Genomic DNA, 23,050 nt, shown 5'->3' on the forward strand with positions numbered 1-23,050 from the left:
GTGATGCCGGAGTGTCATAGCAGTTCTGCTGTTTTCTTTGGTAGTGGCAGGGTCTTCTTTTGCCGTTTTGTAAGATGAAGAGTCCGTGTGCTGAATGGATGTGGAACTTTTCCTTTTAGTAAAAATAAGTGGTGTGAGCTGCGCTTTGGCCCTAGCCCTGGACCGTGGTATACACTTATGATGCAGATGTTATTTGATGTATTTGTGTGGGTTCAAGGTTTGACTAATTTTTATGTGTGTCTGTGTTTTTTTGTTGTTGTTGTTGTTGTTGTTGTTTTTTTTTTTAAATGTTTGGAATCATTATATGGATTTTGTTTTCAAAGCACCTCTTTCAGTGATGTAGTAAGGATTTTTTTGGAAAAGATTACCTACAAAAGGATCAAATACAAATCTTCAGAAGTGTATAGTCAGCAAATATAATTGCCTATTTTTTTTAAGAATGAATGGACACCACCGAGTTGAAATATTAAAAGAAAGAATTTGACCGATTATCCGAGTATCATCTTACCAGCCAGTTTTAATCAAGAACTCATGAAAGGAGTCTTGAGGGACTGCTATAAAAGTTTTTTTTTTTTTTTCCACCTGAGACCAAGTGATGGTGGTTTGCCCATTTTGCAAAATGTATTTGGTGCCGAGCTGTAGCTAGCGAGCTCTCTCTCTGGAGCAGGACAGAGCTGTGGCTTGGTGGGTGAAACCTTCGGAGGGAGAGTCAAACTGAAACACTCCTGTCAAGTTGCTCATACATTAAGTGTCCCACTTCTTTTTAATACCGTGGCAGTTGATAGAACTATCTATTTTAATACGAGACATGCTAGGTTCACTATGTAAATTATTTGACTGAGCAAAATTCCAAATCAATGACTTCTGGAAGGATGCAGTATAATGCAGGGCATTAGTGCAAAAGTGTGCAGTTTTCTCCTTCATCCACCTTTCAGGAATAACTTTTAAAACAGTAAAAGAAGATAATTTGAATTGCATTGCTAACAACTGAAAGGCACCAGTAATTTTATCTGTTCATGGATGAACATACTTCATGGTTCTGTTCCGTACATTTTTTGAGGATAATTTCTCAAAGCTAATTTGATTTTAAAGGAGATCTAATTGTCTCCTGACCTGGTAAAATCTGCTGCTTGGACAATCAGCTATTTTGGCATTATATATTGATATCCACTGGAATACCAATATTCCTGGATAACTACATGATTGCAAAGCACATGATTTCTTGTTAAGATCCCATTCTCGTAAGACTAAGTACTTCTGGGAATGTTGCTGGCTTTCTACAGCTGTTATTTGTCAGCTTGAGAAGATCTTTAGTTGTGCCTTTAGATTGGACTTCAGGCTGCTTGCAAAGTTGCGCTACCATTAATGAATGATTTTATTATTGGGAAAAGATAGTTTAAAAGTTAAAACATTTTTATTTTATTATGGAGTAAAATGTAAGTGCAATAGTTGTCATGACTTTGTGCAACTCATGGAAGTGTGGCCACTGCTGCGAATGCACTTATTTTTAAGAGTTAATGTGTCTGGTACTTATGTTATCCTCATCTAACTGCAGGGGAGGGGGGAGAAATACGTTCCCTCTACCTCCTCCCACCCGCCAGAAAAACCCCAAACCACAAAAGGATCCTGGATGAACCGCAGTTCAGAGTTTATTGTGCACCCAAAACTTCCCCTGGTATCCATGTTTGGGAAGTTCAAGTCTTCTGATATATTTAAACAAGAGCAAGCAACCTAATTGTGTTGCATCAGAACTCCCATTTTGTTGAACTGCAGTTGCTACATTTTCTGTACAAATCACTGAAAAAACACATGAAATGGCTGATGCACTGTGCTTCAGTGCAGAGCTGTGACATGCATGCACTCAACTGTAAGGTGGCTATCTGTTTTTGTGTTGGTTTTTTTTTTTTTTTTTTTTTGGTGTGTGTGAGAATTCAAGGTAATTTTATCAACGGAAGCTAGGAAAGAAAAGAAAATATTCCTGGAAAACTATTAAGATAAGGGTTAGGGAAACATGTGAAGCTCACAGGAAATTTTTGTTATCAAGCTATGGAAAACTATTTCTTCAACAGAAGGTGGCAATCATTTTATCTTATTGTTTTGCAGGACAGGAAGATGCCTATAAAGATTTTAGCACCACGGACAAGATGCCAAATAATGTGATTTTAGCAAACCAGCGGTGGGATGGGGGCGCCTCCTGAGGGCAGCAGTGCAGAGGTGGAGGAAATCTCATAGGTTGGGGCAGTGCTGATGGGGAAGCAGCTGCCGGGCAGGCACAGGGTGTCCAGCAGGCATGGGGATGCTGGTGCCCCACCAGGGCATCCTCACCTTGGATATAAGACAAGCCCTGAAATTGGGGGGGAAAAATTGGAATGGGAATTTGTAGCTTCAAACCTGTACTTGGAAGGTTCTAGGCTCTGCTTGCCCCCTCTGCTAAAGTTCTTAGCTCTTGAGTTGCTGTGATCATTATTTGATGGCCCATAGGAAGAGGGATGCTGGGTCAGTTCACCAAGGGGAAGGCTCCATTTCTTGTATTTATTTATTTTTAGAATACTTCTGTTAGAAGGATTCTAACAATGATTGAGCCCAACTGCCTGACCGCTTCAGGGCTAAACAAAAATTAAAGCACGTTAATTGAGGGCATTATCAAAATGCCTCAGAAATACACCCCCAAACTTTTTCAAATGGGCAGCCTCAACTTTCCCAGTGCTCACACTCCCCGCTCACCCAGCTGGGCGACAGACTCCACGGTGGCTGGGTGCTGGGGCAGGATGTGGCCCTGCTCCTGGACTCTGAGGCAGCATCCATGAGGCAGGAGCTATTTCTTTTTCATGGGTCTTGAGCAGCTGGAGCCCTGTGTTGCAGTGACGGGCTTTGGTGCAGTCATCCTGTTAAACAAGTGGAAGTTTTCGAGCTGGTGGCTGCCTGTCTCAGTGCCTTGGAGGAGGCTGAGTGGGAGAGAAAAAAAAAAACATTCCAGATGCAGCACACTGCAAATCCGACTTCTGCTTCAGTGAACCATAGAAAAAAAAAGAAGGGATTGGAGCAGGAGGGCTTTGCTAATGCATTTTCTCTTGCTTTTCCTACTTTATAAAGTACAATGTCATGTTTGTTTGTTTTTATTTTTTCTTTTGGTAGTGGCACTGGTCTTTGCAAATATTCACCTGTACTGAAATAATGAAAATGTCAATGCATTGGGAGTTCATGTAGGTTTGTTTTTGTGTTTCTAAGAGTGCTTTCCTAAAAATATAATCATTTATATTTTACTATTGGTGCAAACTTACATATTTTCTAGTGATGGCTCTTTTTTATAATGCTATGTATATGAGTACAAAAGGGCATTTATTTAACTTTTCTTTCTAATTTTCTGTTGTCTTCCTTTCCTTGCCTTCCTCGCCTTTTGCCTCGCCTTTTGCCTTGCCTTGCCATTCCCTGCCTTTCCCTGCCTTTCCCTGCCTTGCCTTGTGGTGACTTGCCTTGCCTTGCCGTGACTTGCCTTGACTTGCTTTGCCATCCATCCTTAAGATAATGTAGTTAATACCCAAGACAACCTGTCCATTTTTCCATTTTTTCTTTTTCTTTTTCTTTTTCTTTTTCTTTTTCTTTTTCTTTTTCTTTTTCTTTTTCTTTTTCTTTTTCTTTTTCTTTTTCTTTTTCTTTTTCTTTTTCTTTTTTTCTTTTTTTTCTTTTCTTTTTTCTTCTTCTTTTTCTTCTTCTTCTTTTTTTTTTTTTTTTTTCTTTCCAAAAGGGAACCAGGATTCTTTCTCCTGTTGTTGAAACAAGGCAGGGAGGAGACATGATAAGAACTTCAGTGGAAGAAGATAAAATAAAATATCTCCAATTTTGTAGAACCAAAGTCTTCCCTAAGAAAAACTGTCAGGCCTTAAATCTTGGAAATAAATTGCAAGGCACTAATGTTTATTTTCTTCATGCTTTGGATGTATAATAATAAATGTGTGTGTTCTATTACAAGTATTCTGATTTTTTTTTTCCATCTGATGTTTGTTTTTTTCTGTTTGTTTTATTAGTAGCATTTTGTATAATCACTTCTCTGAATAATGTTTATTTTAGGAAAGGTTATTCTGTCTTTCACACATAACAAAAAACATAAATTCTGACTTTTAATGAACTTCTTCAAGGGTAAAAATAAATTTTAATGTTATGGCTTCTGTGAACTCCAGTTTTGTTTTTGTTTTGCTAACTGTACCCTCCCCATCCTCACAGCTTTTACTTGACTTGGTTTTTAGTCCCAGCAGCATGCTTAAATCCATGCACTTAAAAATTCTTACAAAATGACCTCTTTACTACCAAGCAGCTGCATTTATTGCATGGTAGTAAATAATGAAGAGGAAATCTGTTTTCCTTCACATTGATATAAATATTTCAGGCTGATATAAAAAAAAAATCAATTGATACAAACAAATAATAATAATAATAATAATAATAAAATAAAACAGATTACTTATTGTAAACTTTGATTTTGTGGGCCTAATCCTGCAAACATGTGCCTGTTTGGCCCTTATTTCAGCATGCCTGACTTGCATGCTTATTTTTAAGCAAAATATTAGTTTACAGGTTTGTAGCTCAGCTGAAAATAGAGATTCTCTACTTTGGAGGTTTTTTTGCTGGTGTCTGCAATTTCCCCTAAATATTGCAAACACATATTTATTTTTGAATATCCTGATAAAAAATATGCCTTTCTTCATTTGTAATGCCTGGGAGATAGATGTGTGCATAGAGTGGGAGGGAGATGTTAAGAAAGAAGCAAAATTACCATCAAAATATGGGTGTTAATGCAATTTATCCGATAAACATCACTTGGCAAATCAAAGCTGGTAGCGCATGCTGGGAATTGAACATCTTATTATTTATATATTTTTTAACAGAGAAAGTACATTTAAATATCACCTGAAGATGTAGCAAGCACATTGCATAATAAGAGCAGTGTGTAGATACTACAATTTTTGTTTTATTTCAAATGTTTTAAAGGACTGACTTTGAACTGGTGAATGGATATGTGTGCTTGTTCTGTTTGGGACTTTTGGTGTCTTTGGTTTATGTTCTCTCCTTCAGTAGAGATAATATGGGTGCTCACAGACGTCAAGTGACCTGAAATGAAAACATGTGAAGAACTGTAAATTGTTCTAATCTGCAGAAATGGATTAAATTGTGATGTAGACTCTAAAACTAAAAGGAAGAAATGAGTGACCAACAGTACCGTTTTATTCTTTTACATGATATTCAAAAATTGTTATCGAAGTTTTCAACAGTTGCATTTTTCAAAATGATTGTGAATGAGCAAGGCTCAATATGATTGCCCTAGCTCTCTTTCCCTCACACCGCAATTACTACATTTTTAATAAGAATTGATTTTGGAAATGCTCCAGAATGTACCACTTCATTTTGAAGATCTGAGTGTCTTTTGAGGTAGTGTCCTATAAAACAGGTGTTCTGGATCAGCAGGTTTTAGATTCTTGTTTTCTAGAAATGCTGAAGAAATATCTTATTTTTCATCCCTGTTTTATTTGTTTAATTTCTGGGCCATACAGTTTTAGGAGGAAAAATATCATGCTCATAATTCACAGGCCATTTCTCAGGCAGAATTTCATTTTGTCACATTTTATTTAATGTGTTTTTATATGGGTTGTGAGAAGCTGCGTCATTGTCAGTGTGTGTCACACCCAGTGTTGTCTGTTATCTCCTCTGAAGCAGATGATGCAATTTAGTGCCTTCTTCTGTGTATGGTTAAGATTAGGGCATGGCTGCGAGCAAGCCGACTAAAGATGGGCTAGGTAAGACCACGCGGCCGTGACACTTAAGGGGATGGATGAATGGGCATTGTAGCAGGGTGAACATGGGCCTCTGGGAGTTTTTGTCCATCACTGGCAACCTGTGCCCCTAAATCAGGAGTGGGTTTTGAAAACTGTAGAACTGTTGCATCTTCCATGGATACAGATCCATGTCATGGCATAGATGTCATATCTATAGATGTCATGGCATCATATACATGTTTTTCAGTTGCTTCTCAGGAGCACCCTAGAAAGTGAGCTCAGTGCCATAATGTTTTCATATTCCTAAGATCCTTTGAAGCATTCCTGGTATTTCTGTTGCATCCATACATAGGATATTTCTGAGCAAAACAGCAGTCTCAGGTCTATGTTGCAGACTTCTTGCACTTATCCTGTTCCAGCCCAATATTCCTTGTTCCCTACGCTACTTATGAATGGTCTTGTACAAATGTAAACACTACCCAATGGTGCTTATAACACAGCATGTGAACCTGGGCAGAAAGGTTTCCCCAGCTCTTACTGGCATATACTGGCAGGTCAAAACTTCAAGCATTTGCTTTCATGGGTTTGGAGTGGGACATTCAGGAGCAGCATGGGCAGCTTCTTCTAGCTGCGAATCCTGGAGCACAAGCTAGAACTGCTGCCCCCTTCGTTTCCCTGCCATGTAAAACTCTCCTTCTTTCTAGGAAGAGCCTCTAGGCTATAACCAGAGCTCACCATTATTAATTTGGCAAGCAGAAGATACGGGATCTTCCTGGGTTTGTGTTTTCAGGAAAAGAAGTTCTAGGGAAGTGATTCAGGAGACAAGACGCAAAGAAAGCACCAAATGCTTTAATTCTAATAAAAGCAAAAGTGAAATCTCTATTGTTATATAAATCAAGACACCTTGGCTCTTAGCACTTGGAGGTGGTAAACAGGTAATTTAACCATAAAAAGTAACACTGGAGGTCTCAGTGTGGTACAGAGAAACCCACTGTCCCCACGGCAGCCTGGGACCTGGAACCCCTTGTCTGCAGCATGCCTCTCCTGCTGCCTTACCACGGCTCAGTAAAGTAGCAGAAGCAAACCCTGTGCTGCATGACCAGGTTACAAAAGTCTTAAAAAGCCAAGTCTGTCCCAACTGACGCTGTGAAACAAGTTTAGACTGCGATATCAGGAAGTTTTTCCTTGAAGCTGGACTGCATAAAGTACAACATGAAGGTATAACGGCGCATGGGCACTACTGTCACCACCACCGGTTGGACTCCGTCTCTCAAAAACTGATCTCTCTTGGGCTAGGTCTCCATGGACTTTGACATATGGGTGTAAGTTACCAGCAGTTGCCTAGTATGTGGGAAGTGCTAGCAATCATCAGCTTTTCCACTTCTGCAGATTGAAAAATTATCAGCTTCTGCCTCTTTGTCCTTTGCATTCACGCTCATTGCAGTCCACGTTCCCCTTGTAACAAGCATCCTCTTTTCATCTAGAAGCCACCTAAGGAATAATATGAAAGCAGTTGCTAGAATCATGCTTATGTCACTGGAAACCTGCCTCTCATTCACTCTGTCATAAGGTATCTTATTAGCTGTTGATCCAAAAAGAGTCCTTTGGCTGTCAGTAACTTTTGGTAGGCAAACCACTTTGCAGTCTGCCAATGAATCTGCATCTTCCAGTGAAATTTCAAGCTTGTCTAGATCCAAGATGATCTGCTACCCCAGGCAGTCAAGAAACTGAGGAGGACATCCTTCTGGTCCCTGCCCAGGGGGTGTTTCCAACACGAGCTTCAGACAGTGTTCAAGGCACTTTCCTTTCAAATGGGATGCCTGCTTCCAACCCTTGATTCTCAGGCTTCAGTGGCATACCTACTTCCCAGATCTTTCTGGTGCTGATGAAATTTCTTCTTTTTCTAGAAGCACTTCAAAAAGCTTCACTGCTGTCAAGATTGGAGTCACTGCTACTAACTCCTGGAGCAAAGGTTGGATGAATGCCTAAGGAAGAACTGTGGGGAGCAGGCAAACACAGGGCAGGGCCAGAACAGCTGGTAAACAAACATTAATTGGTTAGTCAGGGATTTGTTCCATCCCTCTTCAGCACTGCACTCGGGGTGCATGCCAGGGATGCATGCCCTCGTATGCCAGCCTTAGAGTGCTGTGAACAAAGCAGCTCCAGATGAATTCTAAGGTGACTGGTGTTCATGGAGAACTGAGGTGTGACAACATGATCTCTGGGCACAGGGAGATAGAAGGCTACAACAATGAAAATCATAAAGGTGACAGACATACTTCCTTTAAAACAGTGTTAAAAACCCAACAACCAAACCAACCAACCAGAAACAAAAGAAAACAAAACTGATGAATAGCAAGAAGGTAAAGTGGGCCTGACTTTCTCTCTGCAATGGTAATTAGAAAGAGATTGGGGATCCCCTTTGAATATACTCGAGTACTGTTGTGTTTCTTTTGCCCTAGCCAGATTTCTTATCTCTCCCTAAGAAGCCTGCCAGAGCTAATCAGCCTGCTGATATCTGTGGAGGTAGCGTGAGACACAGGTGAGTTGGACAGAGGTGGGGTCAGTTCATGATTTGCCTGTGCTGACAACGCCGGGGGTAACAGCTGGGAGTACGTATGTCTATCAGGGACTGAGTCACTGCTCAGCACCTTGCCCTCATCCCGTGCGTTGCTATCACTGCACTTGGAGCAAACAAGTTGCTGCTTAAGAATAAAACATTAACATGCGTGTGCGTGCAGTGCTGGCTGGCATCATGGGTGTCAACCCCAGTCAGTTTCTGCATAGGTTTTTGCTTAGTAAATTACACCTCCGAATTTTGACTGGCAGTTTGAACAAGGGCACCAGGCAAACAGGAGGAGGAGAGGAGCAGGAGGGTGGCAGTCACCCTTATCTCTCAGCCTGGCAGCTCTGGGCGTATTGCTCTGGAGGTGAGACAGGCTTTGGTTGTGCTATGCGAGGTGAGTGCCAAGCTACCTATAACCAGCAGTGCTGTTGATACAACAGTCAGCAGCTAAACAAAATGGTAAGTCAGGTGTGAGGTGTACCTGAAGAAGAGGCAGGCTGGAAAGGGGTTCCTAGCAAGTGTAGTATGCAAAGGTGTTGTTTCTGCTGCACTCTTCTGTGGATCACATGGGTTTTTCTGGCACAAGGCTATAATCTAGACAGTCTCAAAAAGCTGAAGGTGCAATCAGGAATGGAGGATACTTTGGCCCCAAGAGAATCAAATTATATGATACCTTGATCACGAGGAGAGACCTGGCTGCTGGTGCTCCCTGCAGCGGCAATGCTTTTTGAAGATAAATTGTCCACTTAAAATTTGGAAGTACTCCTGTAAGTGAGTCACACAGTATCTCCTCACACAGTAACTTCTATTATTCAAAGAAATCTCTGTAATAAGCACTGAAGATTTAGAGGATGTAAAACAAATTTACATAGTCCACACATTGGAAAAGTGAATAAAGCATGTTTCACAAAGACGGATGTATCTAGTTTTTAATATTATCAGGATATTTTGCAAAACATTCTTTAGTAAAAAAAATGTCTTTACCAAAAATAAGGTTAAAGGGCTTTGATTCCTGTCCAAGGCTTTATTTGGAGGGGAGGAAGTGGACTAGAGCACATTAGGCTGGACACCAGTAGTGCTTAGTTTTAATTTTATGTGAAACTGATGACCCAACAGCTTCTTGGCTTCTGCTTTATTCTTGTATCCCTTAATTTTTAAACTGAATAAAGGCATGTCTGTTCCCAGACTAACAATATTATTGATAGGGTATTTTAGGAAAAGTTAAGTAAAACAGGATGGTCGACTTCTGAAAGGAAGACAAATGCTGAAGACAAATACTAGTTAAGACGTATGTAACTTGTTCACTCTGTCTGCCCACAAGCAGGAAAATAAAACCGGCATGGCTCCACACCAAGCATTTCTAGTGTTCCAGTTAAAACTTGGTATGATCTGTCAGCTGTAGGAAATGTTTGTGCTGGCTTTTGCCGATATTTGTCAGTGTTTGCTGTTTCTGCCTGCATGTGCAAACGTTAAAGAGTGTAGTTTCCTCACTGTTTGAGGATGCTTGCAATAGGATGGGAAGGGAAGATCTCTGCTCCTGATCAGCATGGAAAGCACATGGCAAGGCTTGTTGAAAAGTACTTCATTGCTCTGCATAGGTAGGGGCAAAATAAAAGGTGTTGCATATGATGAAAACATTTGCATGCTGCTTCTTGTAATATGTATTTTGTCCTGTATCAAAAAGCAATCTCACTACCCTTTCTCCTTTTCAATAACTGATGAAGATTTTTTTTCTTTCCTTGTTCTGTGCAATCAGGCATGCAACCACATTTCTGTCCTTATAGGGACATGAGTAAAGATTGATTCAGAGGTACATACTTCTGAATAAGATATGCAAAAATGATAGTATTGGTAAGAGTGCCAAAGTTGGAAGATGGTTTATTTGATCTGCAGAATGATAAACTGATGAACTGGTAAGTGTGATACTGACTGAATCCAATGGCATGCACCACAGCAATTACACTTTACAGCAATTACACAGCAGTTAACTACTTTGTCTAAGTGCCACTGTCACTTGCTACGGTCATTACAATCAATGTGGCTACCTGTGCAGATTTACCACAGTCATCCTTTGAGATGAAAAAAGGAGTACATACATACAGTTATTTTTCAGCTAACAGGTCATTTGCCTCCCACCCTGACAAAATGACCTCCAAAATGCTCTACAGTTTTGCAAAGAAATGCTTCACTGAATGGTTCACTGTTTCACAAAGTAAAAAGTAATTACAGGATATGACCTGTTAGAAACTAGAAGAATGATTTATGATACTCGGTGGAGGTTCAAGTCTAACAGGTCAGTAAGCCCAAAACTTCTGAATTCTGCCACCAAGGTATTGAGTAACAACGAGAGTCTTAAAGGATCTGGTATTTTTGAATTGAGGTGAATAACTGTACAAGGTGCCATGTCATTTCAGATGCTTTGCTAGAACAAAAACTGTCTGAGCTCAGAAGGAAAGATTTATGCAATAAATAGGCTTTTTGCTTTTGACCTCCATCTCCTCTGCAGAATGCAGCTTTGATCTTACTAAAATCATATTTGAGTTGTCTCAATTCAATGCTATGAAAGATCAGAGTAGGTCTTTAACAAATAAGCTGCCTAAATTCAGCAACTTGCATAAATGAGAATATATCCTCATCCTCATCTCTAAAACTATGAATGCCTGCCAATCCTTATCTTCAATCTCCTAATTTAGGTAGGAGGAGCCAAGTTCAGTGGTTGAGAGAGATGTGTTACATAATGCTTGTTTAGTGTAACAGATTTTGGTCAACACATACCAGCTGAAACTTGGCAGTCTAAGCAGTCTGTGAACATAAATTCTGTGCAGACATGTTTACCTTTTGTTAGCTACAAAACATGTTCAGGGGATTACATCAAATACAGTGCTCTGATAAATGCAGCTGTATTTTCTTTCTGATTTGTAAATTGAAGTGGCTGATGTTTCACACAGCAAATCTGTGCACTAAAGCAGGTATGAATCTTTCCCCATAGCAGATAACTGGCAGAGGCTATGTCTTTAATGGATACCCAGTTTAGTACAGTCAGATAAGCTGTGTACTTGTACTAGTTTTGGTAACTATGGCTATGGCTGTTTGTGATTATAGCACTGTGGCCTCTTGTTGGATGGAGCTTCTTAACTTGTATTCTGAAACATTATGTGCTTCATGAACGGATTAGATGATTTTTTATAGTAGCTTTACATATATTAATTCCTTCCAAATACACCAGACTTCCCTATTGTACCAATAATTATTGGAACATGAATAGCTGACTTTTTTGTAGCACTAGTACGTACATTAATGTGGAAGTTACGGCATGTAGTTGGATAAGTTTCTTTCAGAGTTAGACCGTAGAAAATACCTACTGTCTGAATATGACAAAGCTGAACTTCAGTGCCTTTTAAAAAACAGTTTGTTTTTTTTTTCTTGTTTGATAGTATTCTGTTATGCCTTATATTTATATATAATATATATTATTAAGTTATTCTACAGTTGATTTTAAACCAATAGCAACCAATACTGCCAGAGTACTAGCAATATTTTTCATGTAGTCTCAGACCATAAAACATCTATTATATTTACTTTTTCCCTTAAAGCTTATTCCTTTTCAGTAAGAGGATTATATAAGAAATCAAACAACACCCATTATCTACCCTTTTCTCTGCCAAAAATAAATGAGATATTAGCTCTTGTGGTCAGAAGAAAAAAATTCAAAGGCTCAATAGGATAAATAAGATTAGTTACAATCAAGTTTTCCAAACCTTAGAACTGTAATCAACTTAAACCAATTTTGGAAATGTTTAATAGATGACAGTACTTTACTAAAGAGAGCTTATTTAGAGCCAGTTAGTACTTAGCTTGTAAGCAAATACATTGTGCAAGGAGTCCTTCCCTACACACTACACTGTCACTGCAACCTCCTTTTCCTAGCCTAACGCTGTCTGTCCAGCAGTGCTCTCACTGGTTTTTCACCTTTATACCCCAGCATGTTGGGTGATTTAATTGCTAGATGTGAGTACCAAGACAGTAACTGAAGATGCATCAATGAAGATGCAATTCCTGAAAAATTTGTGAAAATAGGTGGTTGGGTAGAAGAGACCCAATACCTGGACTGAAAGAGAATCTTTAACATGAAATTGCATATTATGCACCAGATAATTGACACGAGAGAATTATAAAACCTGGCAGTTCACAGCAAACCAAAGAAAACCATGGTTTATGGTTTATTCCTGGTGCATCTGCTTCTGTTTTCTGTATATGGTGCAGTGCAACCATTACATGCAAAAGCAGGGCTTAGTGGTATGTCTGAACTGTTGTATCAGAATTGCATTGATTTTATTTTATTTTTTATTTTATTTTATTTTATTTTATTTATTTTATTTTATTTTATTTTATTTTATTTTATTTTATTTTATTTTATTTTATTTTATTTTATTTTATTTTATTTTATTTTATTATTTTGTGATGGAGCAGAAGTCATTTGCCCTTTGCTAAACAGGAAGGGTCAAAAGTGAATGGTGCTATAGTGTTCTCATGGTTTTGTGTCCAGATCTGTATTGCCCTGATGAATTATGATTGATTACATCTATAATCATGTATGCATATGTATGAGTGTGCAAGTATGGATAATGCATGTGTAAGTTTTGTAGAGCTTAAAAGGTCTACTGCTGTTGAAATGGTCTTTTCTGGAGCCCTATTTCAGTCTTCTCTTTCAAGAGAGTTATTATGTGGGTTTGAAAAATGTACTAAGAAAGCATCTTTGTAGACACAAATGCTCTAAATATTTGTTCACTGAAGAGTTTTGGGATCGCTGGTCTGCACAGCACTTGTAGGTGGCCTTAAGACAGCTGGCTGATCATGTTCTGCAGGCGCTGCTCCAGACACTAAGTGCTTACAGGATGGTATCTCAAGTGCTTCTGCAGGGCAGATATGGATCTTCTGTAAATGGAAGTAGTGAGCTCTGTTGAGATCCAGCCCCTGTGATAAAAGCATTTGAGAACTTATATTCTAATATTAAATAAGGATAATCCTCTCCACCCCAGTAAAGTATAGCCACCCAAAGCTTTTTCCTTAATAAGAAAGCAACAAAAGAAGCCTGAACAAACTGTTTATTTTGTATTATTTTTATTTGCTCTTTCACATAGCCACTCTACTCTCAGGTGTTTTTTTTTTTTTTTTTATTATTTATTAAATTTATTTAGTCTCCTTCAGAGGTGGCATGCCATCATTGTGGTCTAATACATGAAATAATTTTTAATATGTTTTCCCTAGCATAATTAGTGAGGATTATTTTATATGAATAAAACTCCAAGATGCTGAGTTTTTGCCTCTAGAGTCATGTCTGAGTGGTGTGGTATATTTCAGCAATTCTTCAGGCTTGAAAGCTGGTGGCATAATGTAAGGCCAGAGTTTCTGTAGGTTAGCCTTTTTTTTTTTTTTTCTTTTTTTTTTTTTCTGAACCTGTCACTGGAGAAAGAACAGGGAAGGAGGAACAGCAAGAGGTAGAGCAGATGACTCCTGAAAGAAAGTCAAACAGTACTGTGACAAGTAGCTAGAAGAAGTAGGATAGTCCTGTACAAGTTCTGTGTGTGCACCCGCTTTGCAAATCAGAGTTCTTAGTAGAGAAGCTTGAGTTTGAATCATAGAATCATAGAAGGGCTTAGGTTAGAAGGGACCTCAAAGATCATGCAGTTCCAATTCCCCCACACCACAGGCAGAGACACCACCCACTAGATCAGGTTGCTCAGGGCCCCATCCAACCTGGTCTTGAACACCTCCGAGGATGGGGCATCCACAGCTTCTCTGGGCAACCTGTTCCAGTGCCTCACCACCCTCTGACTGAGAACTTCCTCCTTATCTAAATCTCCCCTCTTTTAGTTTAAATCTATTACCATTTATCCTGTCATTATCTGATTGAGCAAAGAGTTGCTCTCCATCTTTTTTATAAGTCCCCTCTAAGTATTGAAAGGTTGCAATGAGGTCACTCCGGAGTCTTCTCTTCTGTAGGCTAAACAGCCCCAGCTCTCTCAGCGTTTCTTCTTAGGAGGGGTGCTCCAGCAGCTTGATCATCTTTGTGGCCCTCGTCTGGACTTGCTCTAACAGCCCCACGTCCTTCTTGTACTGGGGGCTCCAGACCTGGATGCAGTTCTCCAGGTGAGGCCTCACAAGGGCAGAGCAGAGGGGGACAATCACCTCCCTTGACTTGCTGGCCACTCTGGTGATGCAGCCCAGGATGCAGTTGGCCTTCCGGGTTGCAAGCATGCAGTGCTGGCTCATGTTGAGCTTTTTGTATACCAGAACCCCCAAGTCCTTCTCCACAGGGCTGCTCTCAGTGATTTCTTTTCCCAGTCTGTACTCACTTTGACTTGTTGAACCTCTTTAGGTTCATGTGGGCCCACTACTCAAGCTTCCCCATGTACCTTTGGATGGCATCCCTTCGTTCTGTTCTATCAACCACACCACTCAGCTTGGTGTCATCTGCAGATTGTGCAGATTGCAGAGCATGCACTCTATCCCACTGTCCAGGTCACTGATAAAGATATTAAACAGTACCAGTCTCAGGACAGTACCCCTGAGGTACACCACTCATCACCAACCTCCACTTGGACATAGAGCCACTGATTACCACTCTCTGGGTGTGACCTTTAAGCCAACTCCTTATCCACTGAATGGTCCACCCTTTAAATCCATCTCTCCAATTTGGAGATCAGGATGTTGTATGGGACCACGTCAAAGGCCTTGCAGAAGTCCAGGTAGATGGCATCAGTCTGTCTTCTTTTGTCAACTGATGCAGTCACTCCATTGTAGAAAGCCACCCGATTGGACAGGCATGATTTGCCCTTTGTGAAGCCATGCTGACTGTGTCAGATCACCTCTTTTTCTTGCATGTGCCTTGGCATTGCTTCCAGGAGAATCTTTTCCATGATCTTGCCAGGCACAGAGGTGAGGCTCACTAGTCTGTAGTTCCACAGGTCCTCCTTTGTAACCTTTTTGAAAATGGGAGTGATGTTTCCATTTTTCCAGTTGCTGGGGACTTTGCCTGCCTGCCAGGACTTTTCAAATATAATGGAGAGAGGCTTAGCAACTACATCAGCCAGTTCCCTCAGGATCCTGGGATGAATGTAATCAGGTCCCACAGACTTGTACCTGTTTAGTCTTGAACCTGCTCTTCACATACAGTAGATGGGACTTTGGTCCCCCAGTCTCCATCTACAGGTTCAGGGAAACATGACTTTCAGTGAAGACTGAGGCAAAGAAGTTGTTGGGTACCTTGGTCTTTCTAATGTCTGTCATTACCAGTTCACCATTCGCATCCATCAGAGGGGATACACTCTCCTTGTCCTTTCTTTTCAGAGCTTTGGGAGGATGGGTTCTTGTCCTTGTGACCCTGAGCTCTAATCCTCCAAGTTCTCATCAGACAGGAAAGGATTTCCCTCTATCACTGACAAGATTCCTCTAAATAAAGGATTAAAGAACAGAGAATTGCACTGAGAAGAAAAAGGCGTAAACAAAAACGGATTTCAGTACTTCAGTGAAACCTCATTCACTAGAGTTGTTTATACATGTAGTTTTTAGCTTATTTAACAAAAACCAAAACCAGATTCTTTCAGTCTTGGACATACCACAAGATAAGCATCTCTAATGATAAATTACTGGGAGAAAGATGACAAGCTGTCAGCACTGGATAAAAATTGTGTTCCTATTCAAAAGTTACAGGAGTGAAAGGTACAACAATGAGTAGCAAAGACTTCCAGGAAAGAGAGAATCAAGACATGAATCAACAGGCATGAACAAAAAAATTAAATGTCAAAGACTAGACATCTGTCATGAGATATGTATTTCTCTCTCATCTTTTATTTCAGCCAAGACTTTCTCAGACTACTCTGAGGTCTACATTTGGAATTGTAGTGATTAGAAGCACCTGACTATGCCAGTACTTTTATTCAGAAATGAGGAAAGAAAACAAAAATATGCCAAGATGTAGTTTTATGACATTCAATGTATTTTTAAGACCTTCATTAGCCTAAACATGATATTGTAGTATATTAATCTTTTTCACTTTCTGTTCCCACTCTTCTTTCTAGTCATTTTTAAACTGGGGAATTTGATACACTCTTTCATAAAACATAAACTTTTTTTTTTCTGATTATTTTAACATATTCGTGTTATATATTTGCTGTATGTGAGATGCAAACTTCTAGATTTCATGTGAACAGTCTTAATTTCAACAGGGGGTTGTTTTTTTGATCTTACTCTGTTACTGACTCTGAACTATTTGGAAATAATCTTTGTAGAAGGGAAGACAGGAAAAGAAAAGAGGAATAGAAGGTGAGGATGCATACCTCTAAACTAGTAAAGTAATCCTGATTTTCAAATAAATGCTGGAATAAAAGTTCCAAACACCTGTAAACACTCAAAAGATTAAAATGAGATGAATTCCAGTCAAAAAGTCATGTCAAGCCAATATTATTTCCTTCTTTGATAGGATAATGGGTCTTTTGGGCAGATGGGGAGAGGCAATTTCATTTGCCTTGGCATTATTAGTGTTTTTATGTTTCTTATGATATGTTAATTTAGTAAATAGGCTAGAGGAATGAAAATGTATAGCTAGCTGAGTGCAAGACTTTGGATTCAGATTTCAAAAAACCTTGCCACGGAGTTTGCTATCAAAAAAAAAAAAAAAGGAAAAAACCAAGTATTGGGGAGCCCTGTGAGGGTCTTTTCTGGGTTTGATACTAATATGTATTTTTTTTCAATAGCCTAGATGCTAGAGAGGATGTGATGGAGTTCTCAGATGTGGAGGAGTCGTGGAGTTGCCAAAACTGTAAGGGGTATAAAGCATGCTGGAGGACAGGATAAATACTGAAAATGATCTTGATGAGGTAAGGTAGTTTGGGGGACAGGAACAGAGAAATAAGCATTTCAATAGGAAGATGTGCAAGATCTGCTGCTAGTAGGAGTAAGACAATGCAAAAGCAAAATACAAATGTGTGGATGTGCTTCTAAAGCAGACAATGAATGAATATTACCTTTTTCTGTACCATCTCTTTCTGTGGTTTTGCCCTTGCAGTATGTGTGTATAGAGTATTTTTTATTTCCTGTATGTTCTTTGTCTATTGGATCTGCCTTTGTGGCTTGCCCAGCCTCATTCTGTATGTCATGCTTCAAAATTTGTTTTTGCTTCTCATTCATTTCCTGCTGTATGCTTTGTAAGTTCAGATTATTGAGGACCCATGACTTTGTCAAGCTGAGCTGTTTTTAAGTTTTTAAATTTTCTTATTCTTCCTTTTGAATGGTGTAGTTGCTTTATTTTTTTTTTCTTTATTTAAAGTGTGCTACTTTTTTTGCCAGTAAAATATCTTCCTTTCCTTTAATCTGGTATCTTCTGTGTTCATGTCAACTGTTCTTGTTCTTCCCTTTTTTTTTTTTTTTTTTTCCTAGATATATTAAACTATCAAGTAACAATTCTGCTACTTGATTTGCTTTTGCATGCACAGCTGGTTCTCCTAGAAGCATTACTGAACATTGATGGTCTCCCTCTCTAGCTGATTTCTTCATCTTTCCTTTCAAAGCTGGCCTTCCCAAATCATTAATAGAATTTTCTTTCCTTTCCCAGCTCTAGGAGAGAGATTTTCAGACAACTATACGGGTCACTTTTCTGACAGGGTGCTGTCTATTCTCACCTTTACCTGAGAATTTCCAGCTGAGCACCTTCTACTAACCCTGTGGAGCCAAAATGCAGAGCCTGTGGTCCTCTGGCATGGAGCAGCAGCTTGTCTCCTCCTCCACCCCAGCTGTCTTCTCAACATACTTACTCTGTGCACATGCAGCCTGTATGAATTATCCCATCCATTCTCATGCTAACTGGCATAGATAATCACACTTAATATTTAACATGTTCAGGCTCTTCTATTAAGTTTCCCACTTTTCTTTCACTGGTACAGATGTCTAAAGTGTTCTGTAGATGGACTGTTTATTTTTGTTTTCTTACTATCTTGTATGACTTATTTTAAGGAATAATCATTGTCAACTTTCTCACTTCTTCCTGTGTCTCCCTTTGCTCCATTTCTGCCCAGGCTCATGTAGTTATAACATGTTTGGGTTCATGTTAAGGGTTCTAGGTAATCTTACTTGTTCTTACTGAGAATAGCCTTTGTTGTATAGTTGGGGGGAAAAAAAAGGCAGATATAATTGGCAGGTCATCAGGAAAGATATTTCCTGTGAAGAGAGGAAATATTAGTCGTAAGCACTGATGAAACACAGATGTGGAAGAAGGATACAGGAAAAATAAAAGCTGACAAGAATCAATGCAGACACTTGGTATTAAAGGGGACGGTGATCCTCTGGTGCAAAAGGAAGCTAAAAGGCTTCTAAAGGCTCTTTTGCCTATCAAAATAAAGACAAAGAAAGGGATTGTTATTCATACGTAAATCTAGCAGCTGAACAAAACGGTAAAGAGCTAAATAAGCTAAAGGATGGTGGATGCTGGAACAAATGCATGTAAATATGTTACAGGCTAGATGCCGGAAGACGGCTGCTGACCAAGAGAGAAAACAAGTTGCTAGAGCAGCTTCCACTAGAAGAAGGGTTTAGAAATTTAGAAAATTCTCTGGCTAGGAGGTTGCAGAAGACATGGTAAAATGGTCCAACAGTACACTACCTCTCAGCCCTACGCTTTAGAAAAGATTTAACACATTAAATTCTGTCCCACAGGCTCACTTTATTTTTTTTTTTATTTTTTATTTTTTTGACACAAACATCCTTATATCCCCTATGTAATTAACAGCAGGGACTGATTTAGAAAAACTGCACAAATGTACCTGGCATAGTTCTTTGATGCTGTGAGACAAAAAGAGCAGTTTTCAGAAGAGAGAAAAGAGTGGCTCTTGGTTTTAAGGATTATCTAAAGGGCTAAGTGGTAACTACTATTATGTTTGGTTTATTCTTTGTCTCCAAGGATTGATTGCTCATCTTAAAAAAAAATCAATGGTTGCCTAGTGACAGGCAATTACACTATAATTTAATTTCTTGTGTACAGATAAAATATTGTGTTGGCGCATAATGAGTCTGAAGTTATGATTGTATCAAAGTTTTGAGATTTTTAAGCAAGACATGTACATTGTTTTTGGCATTTCTATAAGCCTCTTGCATAGTTAATGTGTGGAAGAATTACATTCAAGGGTAGAATAAGGAGACACATATTGTTTGGTTGATTTAGCTTTGTTTTTATCCTATAATACATTTTCTTTTTTTTTTTTTTCCAAGTAAAAATAAATAAATAAACATAAAATCTGTGCAGGTGTTCTCTGCTGTGAACCCTAGCTGAGCATCACTGACACTGGCAGAATCAGTTGTCTGCTACTTATTTATTTCAGTTCATTTGAACAGGAGAGTAAATTCCTGGTGGATGTGAATTTGCTGATTGTGAGTTCCCTCAAAATAATGAAATAAGACATTGGAAAGACAAGTCACAAGAACTGTAATAAAATTGTGTTGTTCTTATTTACAAAGATTTGTTTGGGCTTCTGCAGATTCATGTCATTGTAAATTGGATCCTTTCCAAAGGATAATTGTTTTTCTGAAAATTAAAGTGAAAGTAAAATACATAACAAAGGAAAGAGAAGATATATTGCCACTGTATCATCCTTAATTTATGAGGAGCATGAATTTGAAAAAGATGTTTATTACATGCTGTCAGATTTCTCTAGTACAGAAGTTTCAGACCAGAATTATTTTTGTACTGGTTCTGGTCTGTGTGTGCATTTTCATGGGGGAGGTGTGCAAGGTCTCCGCTGTTTCTCCAGGAACATCATTATTACTTATTTTGGTTGCAGTTTCTGAGGGAGCAGCTGTCATATTTGCTCCATTTGCAGGCGTGAACGTGAAGTGCAGCACCTGGCTGTGCTGGAAACATTTCTGCTTCACTGAAAGTCAGCGTAGGCTGGGAAAAGTGCAAGGAACTTTCTTCTGAGGGGTACTTATGCGTAAAATCACCCAGCTTGCTTATGGCAGTCTTGTGGGTGATTCTTTTTACTTTTCAGCTGGAATACCTATATAGACAAAACCCAAACATTTACATGATATAAAAATTGCTTGCTTTAGTTTATTAATGAACAACAGGAGTAGTGAATGGCATTTTAAGTGCTACCAAACACTATTGTTATGCAATCACTTTCCATTGACTTCCACATATGGTCTGTGAGGATGTAGTGATGAACGTGACATTACATGGTAGAATTCTGAGCTTAACAAAATGCTGTTTATTTTGATATGCCGTTTCAGTTCATACCTTATATGAATAGCATATCAAAGTCTTCATATGAAAATGAAGCAGCAAGATATTTTCTAACCAGTGATACACAACCTTGTAAGGATTTAAGTTTAGATGGTGCTTTTTTTTTTTTTTTTTTTTTTTTTTTCCCTCTCCCTTGTTTCACTTGGCTTTTTCTTCTGTTTAATGAAGAATCATGGGATCATGATTAACCATGAAATAATCATGAGGACTTAGCAAGGTGATGTCATCTTCATATTTTATGCATCTATGGACAGCTGAATGGAAATCAGAAAGAAGCACAGGGAAATGGGTATTATATGTAGGTGGCATCATCTATTATCTTACAGCAGGTACTATAAAAATATTTGAAACGTCTCAGAAAGGAACCATAATAATGAATTTCAAATACAGTCTTCAGAAGAGCTCAGTGGGTTTGGTTTCTCCTGGAGGAAGTTTTTGTTTGGCTGGGTGCCAAGAGCTGACGCAGAGCAGTGGCAAGAAGGGCATCTTCCATCCTGTGGCCAGCAAGGTGGGTGTCACACAGCCAGAGCTGGGAAAGGAGAGAGGAGAGTCCTCCTGAAACCTCGCTGAGATCATCATGGGAAAATGGGGAATTGTGCTGATGAGGGTTAGAAATTAGAGAGTAACGTCCTTCTAATTTGCTTTACATAAAAGTTTATCTCAATGGTTTATCTCAATGGCATCCACACTTTAGGTCCAGGTTATACATCAATGTGTAACTAGTGGAGCCTGTTAATAAGGAAAACGTTTCCCGCTGTTAATTATCCACGAGGGGGAGCTAGAACTGTCTTGAAATGTCAGCAAGAAAGCCTGCCAAACAATACAGCCTAAACTCATCCTTGAAGCGCTTGTAATATCTTTCCGTGCAAGCCAGCTGCTGCAGAGAAACACTTCGGAACAGCCGGGGAACTGCTCTAATCCGGTGAAACTTCAGTCAGAAAGCATTTTTTTATTTAATTTTATTTTTTTCTTCTATATACCTGGTAGGTGCTACACCAAGGAATTATTATTAGCAGTGCCAAAAAATTCTGCTATGGCATTGCAAAGAGTCTCACTGCCCTTGTTTGGATAACTAGCCAAAAAAAAAAAAAAAGGCATTTCCTCATCTACATTTATTGTGGTGCATATCTGAAGCAACAGAGGCAGGAGGCAAACCAGGGTGGGGGGATGGGAATGACTGGAAATTAAATATGCACCTCGCTGTGCAGTAGAAGGTAAGAATACTTTTTGAATTTGTAAAGCTAAGGACCAGGACCTTCTAGGAATATGTGTGCTCATGGGAATAATAAAAAAAAACAAAAAACAAAAAAACAGATTTACAAAATATGTTAGTGTTTGATAGTGGATTTCTGAATGACTTGGGGTTTTGAAATCAACAGCAATAAAAAAGACTAAATTAACTGGTCTGAAAGAAAAGCCAGAGATATAACAAAATGATAGGGCTAAAATGGGGCAACCTCTACTTCCTCTGGCAAGTCAGTGTCCCTAAAGAAGGTCAGCTGGTAGGCTGGTAGTGCTGGTTGAACAGATGAAGTTCAAGCTGAATACTATACCAGGAATGTGAACCTAGCTGAATAAACATTCAGCTTCTCCAAGGAGATTTCTGAGTCAGAGAGGTGTCCGACATCAAATGCAGAGGTTTGCACACATGAAGACCTATAGGTACATAAGAATGAGAAATTACTGAAAACTTTTACATGGGCAAAGTATAGAAATACTCTTATTTTCAAATCAACAACATTAAGCAACAGGAGTCTCATTTTTGCTCTGAAAACTGTTGGTTATTATGTCATCAGAACATCAGAGAAATATTTTACAAACCAACAACCACTCTGCTTTGGGCATGAGGTGGAAGGGGATTTCAGGATTTGATGTGTGCGTGCGTGAAAGAGGAGTACCCCACTTACAGTTTACTCAAGAGGAACTAAACAAAAATTAAATTATTGTGCTCAATGACTGGCTGCTGTCTGCTCAGCACAGTGTGCAAAGCAGGCTGTCATGCCATGAGGCTCCATGGCAGTTTTGCCTTGTGTGTAATGTTAGTCTTGGTCTGAGCTTGGTGCCTAATGCATCCGATGGGCAGCATGAAGAAGGAACAAAGGCTGGGTGAAAGGATGAATGGGAATAAAATCCTTAAGGCGGTGGATATGTTCTTTACTACAAATTCTTATTTTCCTATTTATTTGGGAGAAGGGCTGTGTGTACGGATATGCAAACACTTGCTGTATCATGCCCTGTGGCAGAATTGTTGCAGGGATTCCTTTGTGAATAGAACATTGTGTTGGGGAGAAGGGTGGGACAAGCAGCATCTCATTTGTTTGACTCCTGAAAATTTCACTTGACACACATAAAACACAGTCCTCTGCATAACTAAGGACTAAATTTGGTAACTTTGGTATTGCCAAGACTGAAGAGCTTTTGGTC

General features: G+C 39.2%; 1 long non-coding RNA gene across 2 annotated transcripts in view; it reads left to right on the top strand.

Moving 5' to 3' along the window:
- The window catches only part of LOC137851222 (uncharacterized), a 52,872-nt gene that overhangs the window by 4,414 nt on the left and 25,408 nt on the right, over positions 1–23,050 (top strand). For both annotated transcript variants that reach the window (XR_011093082.1, XR_011093081.1), the window contains exon 2: positions 17,091–17,213. This is a non-coding gene — a long non-coding RNA (uncharacterized lncRNA). The remainder of the gene's footprint in view (positions 1–17,090; positions 17,214–23,050) is intronic.

The sequence above is a fragment of the Anas acuta genome, chromosome 2 (genome assembly GCF_963932015.1).
Source record: "Anas acuta chromosome 2, bAnaAcu1.1, whole genome shotgun sequence".
NCBI classification, from domain to species: Eukaryota; Metazoa; Chordata; class Aves; order Anseriformes; family Anatidae; genus Anas; species Anas acuta.